The following is a 10,005-nucleotide window of genomic DNA, read 5'->3' on the forward strand; positions in this document are numbered from 1 at the left end:
CTGTCACCTGCAGAGCCACCGCATCCTCGCCACGGTAGCGGGCATTGTGACAAAGGTTCTATGTCAGCTGGGTGTGGCAGCCAGGCGCCCCCTAGGGGATGGGGAGCCTGTCAGCCCCGGGCCTGTCACTGCCTGGTGTCCCTGCTGCCACCAGCCAGGCCTCTGAAAACTTGTCAAACCATGCCCAGACCTTGGGCCAGTTTGGCCCAAAGTCTGCAAGAGACAAGTCGGGAAGAAAGATATGGGGCAGAGGGAGAAAGCGAAGGGAGCAGGAGAAAGGGAAGGAAGAATAAAAAGTAGTGTTGGGCTGCAGGAGTGAGATGGAGGAATTGCAAGAAAAGAGGCAGGAAGCAGGAGAGTGAGAGAAAAGGAGAGACATGCAGCCAGACGAGGGGTTAGTGAGAGAGGATGGGACAGAGAACAGGATGAGAAGGAAAGAAGGCAAGGCTGGGACAGGCAAGGACAGGCAAGGCAAGGCTAGGCTGCAGGACATGTTTTTGCTTTATAGTTTCTAGCACATTCGTCTTCAGACGAGGAGGAAAGCCATAAGACCGTATGGATTAGGCCCAAGCAAAAACCCCAGCTACTTGAGACACTTAGACTTAGCCTAAAATACCAAGATCTCTCCATAAGGATGGTTTTTATACTGTACTTCCACAATCTGCTGGCAGTACAAAAAAATAAGCTGCAGATCTCCTTAGGCTGAGTCATGGTGCTTTGGGGCAGGGACCATGCATATCATGGGAATATTTCACAGTTTCTGCTCTGTTTTCAGTGTATGACACCAAAACACCCACCTGATGACATCCTTTCAAGAGCAAAGGCAGCAATTTGCAGAATTCCGCTTCTTAGGGGAAGTGAGAAATTGCTGAGCTGACGCCAAGTCCTGCAGTGTCCCTGTCACCTGCAGAGCCACCGCATCCTCGCCACGGTAGCGGGCATTGTGACAAAGGTTCTATGTCAGCTGGGTGTGGCAGCCAGGCGCCCCCTAGGGGATGGGGAGGCTGTCAGCCCCGGGCCTGTCATTGCCTGGTGTCCCTGCTGCCACCAGCCAGGCCTCTGAAAACTTGTCAAACCATGCCCAGACTTGGGGCCAGTTTGGCCCAAAGTCTCCAAGAGACAAGTCGGGAAGAAAGATATGGGGCAGAGGGAGAAAGCGAAGGGAGCAGGAGAAAGGGAAGGAAGAATAAAAAGTAGTGTTGGGCTGCAGGAGTGAGATGGAGGAATTGCAAGAAAAGAGGCAGGAAGCAGGAGAGTGAGAGAAAAGGAGAGACATGCAGCCAGACGAGGGCTTAGTGAGAGAGGATGGGACAGAGAACAGGATGAGAAGGAAAGAAGGCAAGGCTGGGACAGGCAAGGACAGGCAAGGCAAGGCTAGGCTGCAGGACATGTTTTTGCTTTATAGTTTCTAGCACATTCGTCTTCAGACGAGGAGGAAAGCCATAAGACCGTATGGATTAGGCCCAAGCAAAAACCCCAGCTACTTGAGACACTTAGACTTAGCCTAAAATACCAAGATCTCTCCATAAGGATGGTTTTTATACTGTACTTCCACAATCTGCTGGCAGTACAAAAAAATAAGCTGCAGATCTCCTTAGGCTGAGTCATGGTGCTTTGGGGCAGGGACCATGCATATCATGGGAATATTTCACAGTTTCTGCTCTGTTTTCAGTGTATGACACCAAAACACCCACCTGATGACATCCTTTCAAGAGCAAAGGCAGCAATTTGCAGAATTCCGCTTCTTAGGGGAAGTGAGAAATTGCTGAGCTGACACCAAGTCCTGCAGTGTCCCTGTCACCTGCAGAGCCACCGCATCCTCGCCACGGTAGCGGGCATTGTGACAAAGGTTCTATGTCAGCTGGGTGTGGCAGCCAGGCGCCCCCTAGGGGATGGGGAGGCTGTCAGCCCCGGGCCTGTCATTGCCTGGTGTCCCTGCTGCCACCAGCCAGGCCTCTGAAAACTTGTCAAACCATGCCCAGACTTGGGGCCAGTTTGGCCCAAAGTCTGCAAGAGACAAGTCGGGAAGAAAGATATGGGGCAGAGGGAGAAAGCGAAGGGAGCAGGAGAAAGGGAAGGAAGAATAAAAAGTAGTGTTGGGCTGCAGGAGTGAGATGGAGGAATTGCAAGAAAAGAGGCAGGAAGCAGGAGAGTGAGAGAAAAGGAGAGACATGCAGCCAGACGAGGGGTTAGTGAGAGAGGATGGGACAGAGAACAGGATGAGAAGGAAAGAAGGCAAGGCTGGGACAGGCAAGGACAGGCAAGGCAAGGCTAGGCTGCAGGACATGTTTTTGCTTTATAGTTTCTAGCACATTCGTCTTCAGACGAGGAGGAAAGCCATAAGACCTTGTGGATTACGCCCAAGCAAAAACCCCAGCTACTTGAGACACTTAGACTAAGCCTAAAATACCAAGATCTCTCCATAAGGATGGTTTTTATACTGTACTTCCACAATCTGCTGGCAGTACAAAAAAGTAAGCTGCAGATCTCCTTAGGCTGAGTCATGGTGCTTTGGGGCAGGGACCATGCATATCATGGGAATATTTCACAGTTTCTGCTCTGTTTTCAGTGTATGACACCAAAACACCCACCTGATGACATCCTTTCAAGAGCAAAGGCAGCAATTTGCAGAATTCCGCTTCTTAGGGGAAGTGAGAAATTGCTGAGCTGACACCAAGTCCTGCAGTGTCCCTGTCACCTGCAGAGCCACCGCATCCTCGCCACGGTAGCGGGCATTGTGACAAAGGTTCTATGTCAGCTGGGTGTGGCAGCCAGGCGCCCCCTAGGGGATGGGGAGCCTGTCAGCCCCGGGCCTGTCACTGCCTGGTGTCCCTGCTGCCACCAGCCAGGCCTCTGAAAACTTGTCAAACCATGCCCAGACTTGGGGCCAGTTTGGCCCAAAGTCTCCAAGAGACAAGTCGGGAAGAAAGATATGGGACAGAGGGAGAAAGCGAAGGGAGCAGGAGAAAGGGAAGGAAGAATAAAAAGTAGTGTTGGGCTGCAGGAGTGAGATGGAGGAATTGCAAGAAAAGAGGCAGGAAGCAGGAGAGTGAGAGAAAAGGAAAGAAGAGACATGCAGCCAGACGAGGGCTTAGTGAGAGAGGATGGGACAGAGAACAGGATGAGACGGACATAAGGCAAGGCTAGGACAGGCAAGGACAGGCAAGGCAAGGCTAGGCTGCAGGACATGTTTTTGCTTTATAGTTTTTAGCACTTTCGTCTTCAGACGAGGAGGAAAGCCATAAGACCTTATGGATTAGGCCCAAGCAAAAACCCCAGCTACTTGAGACACTTAGACTAAGCCTAAAATACCAAGATCTCTCCATAAGGATGGTTTTTATACTGTACTTCCACAATCTGCTGGCAGTACAAAAAAATAAGCTGCAGATCTCCTTAGGCTGAGTCATGGTGCTTTGGGGCAGGGACCATGCATATCATGGGAATATTTCACAGTTTCTGCTCTGTTTTCAGTGTATGACACCAAAACACCCACCTGATGACATCCTTTCAAGAGCAAAGGCAGCAATTTGCAGAATTCCGCTTCTGAGGGGAAGTGAGAAATTGCTGAGCTGACACCAAGTCCTGCAGTGTCCCTGTCACCTGCAGAGCCACCGCATCCTCGCCACGGTAGCGGGCATTGTGACAAAGGTTCTATGTCAGCTGGGTGTGGCAGCCAGGCGCCCCCTAGGGGATGGGGAGCCTGTCAGCCCCGGGCCTGTCACTGCCTGGTGTCCCTGCTGCCACCAGCCAGGCCTCTGAAAACTTGTCAAACCATGCCCAGACTTGGGGCCAGTTTGGCCCAAAGTCTCCAAGAGACAAGTCGGGAAGAAAGATATGGGGCAGAGGGAGAAAGCGAAGGGAGCAGGAGAAAGGGAAGGGAGAATAAAAAGTAGTGTTGGGCTGCAGGAGTGATATGGAGGAATTGCAAGAAAAGAGGCAGGAAGCAGGAGAGTGAGAGAAAAGGAAAGAAGAGACATGCAGCCAGACGAGGGCTTAGTGAGAGAGGATGGGACACAGAACAGGATGAGAAGGAAAGAAGGCAAGGCTGGGACAGGCAAGGACAGGCAAGGCAAGGCTAGGCTGCAGGACATGTTTTTGCTTTATAGTTTCTAGCACATTCGTCTTCAGACGAGGAGGAAAGCCATAAGACCGTATGGATTAGGCCCAAGCAAAAACCCCAGCTACTTGAGACACTTAGACTAAGCCTAAAATACCAAGATCTCTCCATAAGGACGGTTTTTATACTGTACCTCCACAATCTGCTGGCAGTACAAAAAAATAAGCTGCAGATCTCCTTAGGCTGAGTCATGGTGCTTTGGGGCAGGGACCATTCATATCATGGGAATATTTCACAGTTTCTGCTCTGTTTTCAGTGTATGACACCAAAACACCCACCTGATGACATCCTTTCAAGAGCAAAGGCAGCAATTTGCAGAATTCCGCTTCTTAGGGGAAGTGAGAAATTGCTGAGCTGACACCAAGTCCTGCAGTGTCCCTGTCACCTGCAGAGCCACCGCATCCTCGCCACGGTAGCGGGCATTGTGACAAAGGTTCTATGTCAGCTGGGTGTGGCAGCCAGGCGCCCCCTAGGGGATGGGGAGCCTGTCAGCCCCGGGCCTGTCACTGCCTGGTGTCCCTGCTGCCACCAGCCAGGCCTCTGAAAACTTGTCAAACCATGCCCAGACTTGGGGCCAGTTTGGCCCAAAGTCTCCAAGAGACAAGTCGGGAAGAAAGATATGGGGCAGAGGGAGAAAGCGAAGGGAGCAGGAGAAAGGGAAGGAAGAATAAAAAGTAGTGTTGGGCTGCAGGAGTGAGATGGAGGAATTGCAAGAAAAGAGGCAGGAAGCAGGAGAGTGAGAGAAAAGGAAAGAAGAGACATGCAGCCAGACGAGGGCTTAGTGAGAGAGGATGGGACACAGAACAGGATGAGACGGACATAAGGCAAGGCTAGGACAGGCAAGGACAGGCAAGGCAAGGCTAGGCTGCAGGACATGTTTTTGCTTTATAGTTTCTAGCACATTCGTCTTCAGACGAGGAGGAAAGCCATAAGACCTTGTGGATTACGCCCAAGCAAAAACCCCAGCTACTTGAGACACTTAGACTAAGCCTAAAATACCAAGATCTCTCCATAAGGATGGTTTTTATACTGTACCTCCACAATCTGCTGGCAGTACAAAAAAATAAGCTGCAGATCTCCTTAGGCTGAGTCACGGTGCTTTGGGGCAGGGACCATGCATATCATGGGAATATTTCACAGTTTCTGCTCTGTTTTCAGTGTATGACACCAAAACACCCACCTGATGACATCCTTTCAAGAGCAAAGGCAGCAATTTGCAGAATTCCGCTTCTTAGGGGAAGTGAGAAATTGCTGAGCTGACACCAAGTCCTGCAGTGTCCCTGTCACCTGCAGAGCTACCGCATCCTCGCCACGGTAGCGGGCATTGTGACAAAGGTTCTATGTCAGCTGGGTGTGGCAGCCAGGCGCCACCTAGGGGATGGGGAGGCTGTCAGCCCCGGGCCTGTCACTGCCTGCTGTCCCTGCTGCCACCAGCCAGGCCTCGAAAACTTGTCAAACCATGCCCAGACTTGGGGCCAGTTTGGCCCAAAGTCTCCAAGAGACAAGTCGGGAAGAAAGATATGGGGCAGAGGGAGAAAGCGAAGGGAGCAGGAGAAAGGGAAGGAAGAATAAAAAGTAGTGTTGGGCTGCAGGAGTGAGATGGAGGAATTGCAAGAAAAGAGGCAGGAAGCAGGAGAGTGAGAGAAAAGGAAAGAAGAGACATGCAGCCAGACGAGGGCTTAGTGAGAGAGGATGGGACACAGAACAGGATGAGACGGACATAAGGCAAGGCTAGGACAGGCAAGGACAGGCAAGGCAAGGCTAGGCTGCAGGACATGTTTTTGCTTTATAGTTTCTAGCACATTCGTCTTCAGACGAGGAGGAAAGCCATAAGACCGTATGGATTAGGCCCAAGCAAAAACCCCAGCTACTTGAGACACTTAGACTAAGCCTAAAATACCAAGATCTCTCCATAAGGATGGTTTTTATACTGTACCTCCACAATCTGCTGGCAGTACAAAAAAATAAGCTGCAGATCTCCTTAGGCTGAGTCATGGTGCTTTGGGGCAGGGACCATTCATATCATGGGAATATTTCACAGTTTCTGCTCTGTTTTCAGTGTATGACACCAAAACACCCACCTGATGACATCCTTTCAAGAGCAAAGGCAGCAATTTGCAGAATTCCGCTTCTTAGGGGAAGTGAGAAATTGCTGAGCTGACACCAAGTCCTGCAGTGTCCCTGTCACCTGCAGAGCCACCGCATCCTCGCCACGGTAGCGGGCATTGTGACAAAGGTTCTATGTCAGCTGGGTGTGGCAGCCAGGCGCCCCCTAGGGGATGGGGAGGCTGTCAGCCCCGGGCCTGTCACTGCCTGCTGTCCCTGCTGCCACCAGCCAGGCCTCTGAAAACTTGTCAAACCATGCCCAGACTTGGGGCCAGTTTGGCCCAAAGTCTCCAAGAGACAAGTCGGGAAGAAAGATATGGGGCAGAGGGAGAAAGCGAAGGGAGCAGGAGAAAGGGAAGGAAGAATAAAAAGTAGTGTTGGGCTGCAGGAGTGAGATGGAGGAATTGCAAGAAAAGAGGCAGGAAGCAGGAGAGTGAGAGAAAAGGAAAGAAGAGACAGGCAGCCAGACGAGGGCTTAGTGAGAGAGGATGGGACAGAGAACAGGATGAGACGGACATAAGGCAAGGCTAGGACAGGCAAGGACAGGCAAGGCAAGGCTAGGCTGCAGGACATGTTTTTGCTTTATAGTTTCTAGCACATTCGTCTTCAGACGAGGAGGAAAGCCATAAGACCTTATGGATTAGGCCCAAGCAAAAACCCCAGCTACTTGAGACACTTAGACTAAGCCTAAAATACCAAGATCTCTCCATAAGGATGGCTTTTATACTGTACTTCCACAATCTGCTGGCAGTACAAAAAAATAAGCTGCAGATCTCCTTAGGCTGAGTCATGGTGCTTTGGGGCAGGGACCATGCATATCATGGGAATATTTCACAGTTTCTGCTCTGTTTTCAGTGTATGACACCAAAACACCCACCTGATGACATCCTTTCAAGAGCAAAGGCAGCAATTTGCAGAATTCCGCTTCTTAGGGGAAGTGAGAAATTGCTGAGCTGACACCAAGTCCTGCAGTGTCCCTGTCACCTGCAGAGCCACCGCATCCTCGCCACGGTAGCGGGCATTGTGACAAAGGTTCTATGTCAGCTGGGTGTGGCAGCCAGGCGCCCCCTAGGGGATGGGGAGCCTGTCTGCCCCGGGCCTGTCACTGCCTGGTGTCCCTGCTGCCACCAGCCAGGCCTCTGAAAACTTGTCAAACCATGCCCAGACTTGGGGCCAGTTTGGCCCAAAGTCTCCAAAAGACAAGTCGGGAAGAAAGGTATGGGACAGAGGGAGAAAGCGAAGGGAGCAGGAGAAAGGGAAGGAAGAATAAAAAGTAGTGTTGGGCTGCAGGAGTGAGATGGAGGAATTGCAAGAAAAGAGGCAGGAAGCAGGAGAGTGAGAGAAAAGGAAAGAAGAGACATGCAGCCAGACGAGGGCTTAGTGAGAGAGGATGGGACAGAGAACAGGATGAGACGGACATAAGGCAAGGCTAGGACAGGCAAGGACAGGCAAGGCAAGGCTAGGCTGCAGGACATGTTTTTGCTTTATAGTTTCTAGCACATTCGTCTTCAGACGAGGAGGAAAGCCATAAGACCTTATGGATTAGGCCCAAGCAAAAACCCCAGCTACTTGAGACATTTAGACTAAGCCTAAAATACCAAGATCTCTCCATAAGGATGGTTTTTATACTGTACTTCCACAATCTGCTGGCAGTACAAAAAAATAAGCTGCAGATCTCCTTAGGCTGAGTCATGGTGCTTTGGGGCAGGGACCATGCATATCATGGGAATATTTCACAGTTTCTGCTCTGTTTTCAGTGTATGACACCAAAACACCCACCTGATGACATCCTTTCAAGAGCAAAGGCAGCAATTTGCAGAATTCCGCTTCTTAGGGGAAGTGAGAAATTGCTGAGCTGACACCAAGTCCTGCAGTGTCCCTGTCACCTGCAGAGCCACCGCATCCTCGCCACGGTAGCGGGCATTGTGACAAAGGTTCTATGTCAGCTGGGTGTGGCAGCCAGGCGCCCCCTAGGGGATGGGGAGCCTGTCAGCCCCGGGCCTGTCACTGCCTGGTGTCCCTGCTGCCACCAGCCAGGCCTCTGAAAACTTGTCAAACCATGCCCAGACTTGGGGCCAGTTTGGCCCAAAGTCTCCAAGAGACAAGTCGGGAAGAAAGATATGGGGCAGAGGGAGAAAGCGAAGGGAGCAGGAGAAAGGGAAGGAAGAATAAAAAGTAGTGTTGGGCTGCAGGAGTGAGATGGAGGAATTGCAAGAAAAGAGGCAGGAAGCAGGAGAGTGAGAGAAAAGGAAAGAAGAGACATGCAGCCAGACGAGGGCTTAGTGAGAGAGGATGGGACACAGAACAGGATGAGACGGACATAAGGCAAGGCTAGGACAGGCAAGGACAGGCAAGGCAAGGCTAGGCTGCAGGACATGTTTTTGCTTTATAGTTTCTAGCACATTCGTCTTCAGACGAGGAGGAAAGCCATAAGACCGTATGGATTAGGCCCAAGCAAAAACCCCAGCTACTTGAGACACTTAGACTAAGCCTAAAATACCAAGATCTCTCCATAAGGATGGCTTTTATACTGTACTTCCACAATCTGCTGGCAGTACAAAAAAATAAGCTGCAGATCTCCTTAGGCTGAGTCATGGTGCTTTGGGGCAGGGACCATGCATATCATGGGAATATTTCACAGTTTCTGCTCTGTTTTCAGTGTATGACACCAAAACACTCACCTGATGACATCCTTTCAAGAGCAAAGGCAGCAATTTGCAGAATTCCGTTTCTTAGGGGAAGTGAGAAATTACTGAGCTGACACCAAGTCCTGCAGTGTCCCTGTCACCTGCAGAGCCACCGCATCCTCGCCACGGTAGCGGGCATTGTGACAAAGGTTCTATGTCAGCTGGGTGTGGCAGCCAGGCGCCCCCTAGGGGATGGGGAGCCTGTCAGCCCCGGGCCTGTCACTGCCTGGTGTCCCTGCTGCCACCAGCCAGGCCTCTGAAAACTTGTCAAACCATGCCCAGACTTGGGGCCAGTTTGGCCCAAAGTCTGCAAGAGACAAGTCGGGAAGAAAGATATGGGACAGAGGGAGGAAGCGAAGGGAGCAGGAGAAAGGGAAGGAAGAATAAAAAGTAGTGTTGGGCTGCAGGAGTGAGATGGAGGAATTGCAAGAAAAGAGGCAGGAAGCAGGAGAGTGAGAGAAAAGGAGAGACATGCAGCCAGACGAGGGCTTAGTGAGAGAGGATGGGACACAGAACAGGATGAGACGGACATAAGGCAAGGCTAGGACAGGCAAGGACAGGCAAGGCAAGGCTAGGCTGCAGGACATGTTTTTGCTTTATAGTTTCTAGCACATTCGTCTTCAGACGAGGAGGAAAGCCATAAGACCGTATGGATTAGGCCCAAGCAAAAACCCCAGCTACTTGAGACACTTAGACTAAGCCTAAAATACCAAGATCTCTCCATAAGGATGGTTTTTATACTGTACCTCCACAATCTGCTGGCAGTACAAAAAAATAAGCTGCAGATCTCCTTAGGCTGAGTCATGGTGCTTTGGGGCAGGGACCATTCATATCATGGGAATATTTCACAGTTTCTGCTCTGTTTTCAGTGTATGACACCAAAACACCCACCTGATGACATCCTTTCAAGAGCAAAGGCAGCAATTTGCAGAATTCCGCTTCTTAGGGGAAGTGAGAAATTGCTGAGCTGACACCAAGTCCTGCAGTGTCCCTGTCACCTGCAGAGCCACCGCATCCTCGCCACGGTAGCGGGCATTGTGACAAAGGTTCTATGTCAGCTGGGTGTGGCAGCCAGGCGCCCCCTAGGGGATGGGG

The sequence above is a fragment of the Columba livia genome, unplaced genomic scaffold (assembly GCF_036013475.1).
Source record: "Columba livia isolate bColLiv1 breed racing homer unplaced genomic scaffold, bColLiv1.pat.W.v2 Scaffold_105, whole genome shotgun sequence".
Lineage (NCBI taxonomy): Eukaryota > Metazoa > Chordata > Aves > Columbiformes > Columbidae > Columba > Columba livia.